The 7,007-nt window shown below is 38.0% G+C and overlaps 1 protein-coding gene across 1 annotated transcript in view; it reads right to left on the bottom strand.

Annotated features, from left to right (window-relative positions):
- The window catches only part of CFAP54 (cilia and flagella associated 54), a 236,245-nt gene that overhangs the window by 228,815 nt on the left and 423 nt on the right, over positions 1-7,007 (bottom strand). The gene's annotated exons all lie outside the window — the stretch shown is intronic.

Here is a 7,007-nt window from a genome sequence, read left to right as displayed (position 1 = left end):
ATTATCCACATCCCCCACCAGAGTGGTACAATAGTTACAATTGATGAACCTACATTGACACATCATTATCGCCCAGTGTCCATAGCTTACATTTGGGTTTACTCTTGGTGTTATACATTCTATGCATTTTGACAAACGTATGATACTACTATTCACTGCCCTAAAAATCCTCTGTGCTCTGCATATTCATTCCTCCCTACCCTCAACCCCAGGTAACCACTGATATTTTTATACTATCATTAGTTTTGCCTTTTTCAAACTGTCATATAGTTGAAATCATCCAGTATATAGCCTTTTCATACTGGTGTCTTCCACTAAGTAATGTGCATTTAAGATTCCCCCATGTTTTTTCATGGGTTGGTAGCACATTTCCTTTCAGCACTGAATAATATTCCATTGTTTGGATGTCCCACAGTTCATTTATCCTTTCATTTAATGACAGACATTTGCTCCCAAGTTTGTCCATTTGAATAAAGCTGCTATAAACATCCATGTACAGACTTATGTATGAACATAAGTTTTCAACTCCTTCCAGCAAATATCAAGAACAGTTTACCAGAATATATTCAATTTTATAAAAAACCACCAAAGTATCTTCCAAAGTGGCTGTACTCACCAGCAATGAGAGATCCTACTGCTTCATATCCTCAACAGTATTTGTTGTTGTCAGTGTTCCAGATTTTGGCCATTCTAATAAATGTGTAGTGGTGTATCATTGTTATTTTATTTTATTTTTAATATATTTTATTGATTTTTTTACAGAAAGGAAGGGAGAGGAATAGAGAGTCAGAAACATCAATGAGTGAGAAACATCGATTAGCTGCCTCCTGCACACTCCCTACTGGGTATGTGCCCGCAACCAAGGTACATGCCCTTGACCGGAAGCGAAACTGGGACCCTTGAGTCCGCAGGCAGACGCTGTATCCACTGAGCCAAACCGGTTAGGGCATCATTGTTATTTTAATTTGCATCTCCCAGGTGATATATAATGTGAAGCATCTTTCTTTAGGTTTATTTGCCATTTGAATATCTTCTCTGGTCTGTTAAGGTCTTTGGCCTACTCTTTTAATCAGGTTGTTTTTTCTTACTGTTGAGTATTAAAGTTCTTTGTATAGTTTGATAATAGTCCTTTATCAGATATATCTTTTGCAAATTTTTCTCCCTATCTGAGGCTTGGTTTTTATTCTCTTGACAGTGACTTTCACAAAGCATAAAATTTTAATGAAATCCAGCTTATTAATTCTTTCTTTCATGGATCATGCCTTTGATGTTATATAAAAACATATTGACCCATGGTCATCTACATTTCTCCTTTGTTATCTTTTGGGAACTTTACAGCATTGTATTTTATGTTAGGTTTGTGATCTATTTTGAGTTAATTTCTGGGAAGGGTATAAGGTCTCTGTCTGATTCATTTTTTTTTATAGGTGGATATCCAGTTGTTCTAATACCATTTGTTAAAGTGACTATCTCTACTCCATGTATTGCCTTTGCTCCTGTCTCAGAGATCGGTTGACTATATTTATGTGTGCCTATTTCTGGGCTCTCTGCTCTGTGCCTTTGATCTACTTGTCCACTTTTACCAACACCACACTCAATTAATGCAACTTTATATTAAGTCTTGATTGAGGTCAGCGACTATCAGTCCTCCAACTTTGTTTTCAATATTATGTTAGCTGTTCTGGATCTGTTGCTAACTTGCTTTTTTTTTTTTTCATTTCATTTTCACAACAACCCTAAGATGGGTAATATTAATATCCCAAATATACAGTTGATGAAACTGAGGCTTAGTGTATTCATGCTCTTAACTAGTACATATTTAACTGAGCCTTCCAATCCTCTGGAATATAAACTCCTTGAGAGCAAGGACCTCTACTATATTATTCATTGTCAAGCTCCACGAGTAGTGAATATAGTACATGTAGGTACACAATAAATACTTGTTGAAACAATGAATGAATGGCTGAACGAATAGGAAAAAAAAAACACGTTCTTTGCTTTTATTTTATTCTTTTTTATAAAGAGTACAAGGATTCAAATACCTAGTCAATCCATTTAGGGCGATGCTTCATTCCACCAAGTAAAACAAAAACAAGGCATACAGTATTCTCAACATAGTTTCCAATCAACGTTTCAGGGGGTAGCAGATCATTGCTTATTTTGTTCATTCATTTAGTTAACATTTACTCCTTCCTACTCTCTCAGACATTATAAATGCCTCTAGGAAAAATCCAAATTTCCCTTGACAGTTGTCCAGTCCTATCATACATTTCCAGATAAGGACAGTGTTATGGATTAATGCTCTTCTAAGAAGAGACACCAGAGAGCACTTGAGCTTACTCTGGTTCATCTTCCCTTCCTCCCACCCTCTCTCCCTGCCTTCCTCTTTCTCTCCCTCCCTACTTCTTCCTTCTCTCTGTTCTTCCTCAGAGGAAAGGCTATATGAGGACAAAGTGGGTATCTATAAGCCAGAAAGAGAGCTCTCACCGGAAACTGACCCTTACAAACCTTGATCTGGGATATCTAGCATCCAGAACTGTGAGAAAATACATTTCTGTTTTTTAAGACAGACAATGTATGGTATTTGTATGGCAGCCCAAAATAACTAATACGGACAGGAATCTAAAGTCAAGGACTGAAAATGGTTCTAGTACTTTGATATATGTGTTGGGATATTAATAATACAACCTGGACAGAAATGTCAATTAATTCATTAAGGTAATTAAATGATATTCATTGAGTGACAAGGGAAGTAGGGGGCTAGGGTATTCCTGTCTCTGTGGACTGAGTAATAATATTAGTGGCTAAAAAATGTACACATGAAACAAGTACTAAATAACAATACCAAATAAATAGTGTGGCAAATATAGCCCATAGAAGTTTAAAAAGGTAGAAGCTTTTGGGGTTTTTGTTTGTTTTACCTTTTTCTGTTTCATTTGATGCTTCACGAAATCCTACAATATTAGAATAAATATAATGAATCTGAAAAATTCACCATCTTGTTAGAATTCTTTTTAAATTTTTATTTTATTTTATTTTTCCCATTACCATTTATCTCCTCTCTGCCCTTTCACCTCCACCCACCCACCCCCACCTACCCGCAATCACCTCACTGCTGTGCATATCCATGATTCTTTTTCTTTTTTGCTCAGTCCCTCCAACCCCTAAATTATGTAGATGAAAGAGTTAATTCTTTCAAACCTTATGGGTGACATAATGATGACTAGGTTTGTTACTCATAAAAGAAAAATATCAGCTTTGTTAATTCAATCAAGGTTATATAATAAAAGAACATTCTTTTTTTTTTTTTTAAGTGAATCCTAAGATCAAGTTAAGACTGCTCGTTGGGAATGGCTTACATAATGATTAAACATGTAAAATATAACATAGACTATATAATATACATCATTTAAGAGAAAAATGTTAATACAGTTTGGATTGCTGATTGATTATAGCTGTTGCTGGATATTTAGAATTTTCTAAAATAGAAATTCACAACTATATAAACCGTATATCTAAATCTTATGTGTTTATAACAAAAGCATACCTTTTAAAAATTTATCAGACTCTAAATCTAATGACATTGTTGGTCTGATCAAAATCTACATTTTGAAGACTATGAATTTTTGTTCTTATGGAAGGTCTTACAGCTAGTTACAAAAGGAAACAAATGTTCATTGTAAGAAATAGCCATCTGTCAAACATTTTAGAAAAGCAAATCCTACCTCCTGTATTCCTACCTGGTCTCCACCTTGTCATTCTTGCTCCATTTGAACAAGACCACCAAAATAATATTTTAAAACAAAATCACATGAGGTTAATACCTTGCCAAAAACTACCCAATGGTTTCTCATTGCATTCGGAATCAACACAAACTCTATAAATGGCCTCTAAAACCTTCCAGAGCCCTATCTACTCCTCTAATCTCACCTCATGCCACTGCACCCACACTCAGCAAGCTATGCTAAATGGGCTTCTGTCCATGCCTCCAAAGTCCCTGACTCTCTCCTGCCAAGATCTTCCCACATGCTTGTTCTCTCTATTTATCCTCTCTCCTTGCCTGGTCAACTGCCAGCCCTCCTCCTAATCTCAGCTTAATGTCACTGCCCTCACCATTCATTTGAAATGTCCCTGCTGTGTTCTTTTTAAGCCTCTGCTCAAGCCTCTATTCTGACCACCTTATTGAAAATGACAACCTCCTGTCTCCCTTCCCGTAACCCTTCCTCTCTTTCATTTTTCTCCTTAGCATGTATCACTTTCTAGGTCACCACATACTGGACTTGCTTGTTTATTATCTATTTCCTCCTCTAGAATATAAGCACCAAGAGGGCGAAGATTTTTGTCTGGTTCACTGCTGTATCCCCAGCACCTAGTACAATGCCTGGCACATATACGTGCTCAGTAATTTCTCCCTGCATTGCCCTTGTTTCTGTGTTGACTTAATGACTCATTTGGAAGCCTATCTCCCTCTCTAGACTACAAGTTCCATAAGCACAGATTCCCATATCTATTTTGTTCACCACTGCATACCTCACAACGAGGGCAGTGCCTGGCACATAATAGACACTCAATTAAAATTTTTGTATAAAAAAATAAATACCTAAATTGTAGGAGAAGTTAGATTGCTAAGGTCAATGTCACTCCTTAACATTTGTGACCCTCTAATAAGTTTGTTTAAAAATGGGGCAGGTCCTGTACTTACTGATCGATCCAGGTCTACTTTCCCATATATAACAGTAACGATGACTGAAATGCAAAGATAAAAATCCTTGAATTCTTTCAATACCAAAATGCATTGAATGTTTACTATGTCCCAATCACCAGGGTAGGTGCTGGAGATAGAGCAATGAAAAGGAGACACATCACTCAAAAGTGACAGGGAGCTTACATTCTAATGGCAGAGAGAGACAGCCCACAGCAAAACAAATAAATAAAAAATATAAATTGATGGACAAACCTGAATTAGGTATGAAAAGCCACTCTAGGGAGGTAAAAACTGAGCTAAGACCTGAAAGAAGAGAAGGAACCAACTATTTGAAGAGCTAAAGCAAGAATATTTCAGACAAAGGAGGCAGCAAATACTAACTCCCTGGGATGAGAAACAGTAGGATCTGTTTCCCTGGAAAGCCCTGAGAGACAAGTGAGGATGAGCTGAGATGAGAGAGGCAGGCAAGGCCAGATCCTCAGACTCTGGGGATATCATGAGAAGTCTCAATTTTATTCTAAAAAGCAAGGGAGGGCAATAGGAAGTCTTTAAATAGCGGAGTGGGTGAATTATTCATAAAGCTCGCCCTGACTGCTATGTGAAGGATACTTCTGAGCATCAAGTATCTGCAGGGAAAATCCAAGATGGTGGTGTCTTGAATTGGAATGTTGACCATGAAGTTGAAAAGATAAAGTGCTAGCTAAGGCACAAACACGGAAATATTTTAAATACAAATATACATAGCTTAGGTATGTAATGTGTTCTCCTTGGTTGATTCTTGGTTTTCATATTACTTGGCCCATCATCAGGATTTGCCACAGTTGATCAGTCATCCCTTCCTCCTTGGAACACTTTCTTTACCTGGCTTCCAGTACACCACTCACTTACTGATTTTCTCCTACTTCCTTGGCTACGCTTTTAAATCTCTGCCAGTTTTGTGTTTTTCTTTTATCCTCCCCTCCCCGCATGGTCAATGTTCAAGCATCCCAGGGTTCAGTCCTGAGACTCTCCTCTTCTACATCCACTCACTCCCTCAACTATTCTATCAAGTACCACCACTTAAATATCATTGATATGCTGACAAATCCCAAATGTATATCTGACCTGCAGATCCAAATGTCCAAGTACCTACATAATGGCTCTGCCTGAATGTTGAATTACATCTCAATCTTAATATACCTAAATACTAAACTCATGATTTTCCTCACTCCTGCCAGAAACCAGTTCTTCCCACAGTCACAATCCAATCCAGGGACCTTCACATTTGCCAGTCTTCCTGTTTGGCAAGTTCCTTCTACAGAAATACTCATCACTCGCTACCATATCTGCTCATCTTTCTCCAAGGCCACTTTTCCTGACCTTCTCTGAGCATCCTCCCTATCACCCCCCATTTTAAGTCGCAACACTCATCCCATATCCCCCATCCCCACTGCCTGCTCTAATTTTCTCCCCACCACTATCACCTTGTGACATAATTTCCTTACAGATGTGTTTAGTAGCCATCTGTAGTCACAAAAATAATGTGTTGCATGAGGATACAAATTTTTATATATTTTGCTAACTTGATGTTTTCCTAGTATGGTACCTGATGTATAATAGGTGCTCAATAAATAGTTAAATACATGAAAGAATAATAAACATAAATGAAAACGATCTCTTCATTTTGAATGCATAAGTAGAAATATCAGTTGAAACGATTCACTATTCTGGTGTTCTTTGCCACGTGTTTAGATTTATAACTGTTCAGTTTGCATGGTATTTTGACTGGGAGGAAAAAGATAGTAACATAAACAAAAAGAAACTTAACAACAGGTAGTTTGCAGTTGGAGATAATAACATAGTGATAGGAACCCCCAAACGGCAAACAGATGTGCAAAATTAGTCACAAAATCACGAAAAAGTCACTGTGGTCCGAAGACTATAAAAAGGAATTCAAAGCGCATGTTCACAGGATGGCATACTTCATGGCCGGCCTCAAGAACTTTTTCAAGAACATAAACTACCTCAAAGTGACTCCTTTTCCTCCCTGCACAAAACTGCCCCCACAAGGAAACTTGTAAAATCTGTGAGCGAGCCTGGAATGTACTGACTGGTCTGAAGTAGCAATGAGGAGACACTCAGAAACAACGAATAAGAAACACTGACCCAAGCAGGAAGCAACGATACAATTAAGGATGGAAAAGCGATTCGTCTCCGCTTCTTAAACTTTGTTGGCATATCCAGGGACCTAGGGCGGTCCAAGCTCCGGGACCACCCGCGTCCTCTCCTCTCGGGCATCCCCGCCTCGCCCCCAGCGGCCTCC

Source organism: Myotis davidii, unplaced genomic scaffold (assembly GCF_000327345.1).
Source record: "Myotis davidii unplaced genomic scaffold, ASM32734v1 scaffold13, whole genome shotgun sequence".
Classification (NCBI taxonomy): domain Eukaryota; kingdom Metazoa; phylum Chordata; class Mammalia; order Chiroptera; family Vespertilionidae; genus Myotis; species Myotis davidii.
Note: the sequence above shows the minus strand (reverse complement) of the source record. Positions and strands in the feature narration are given on the sequence as shown.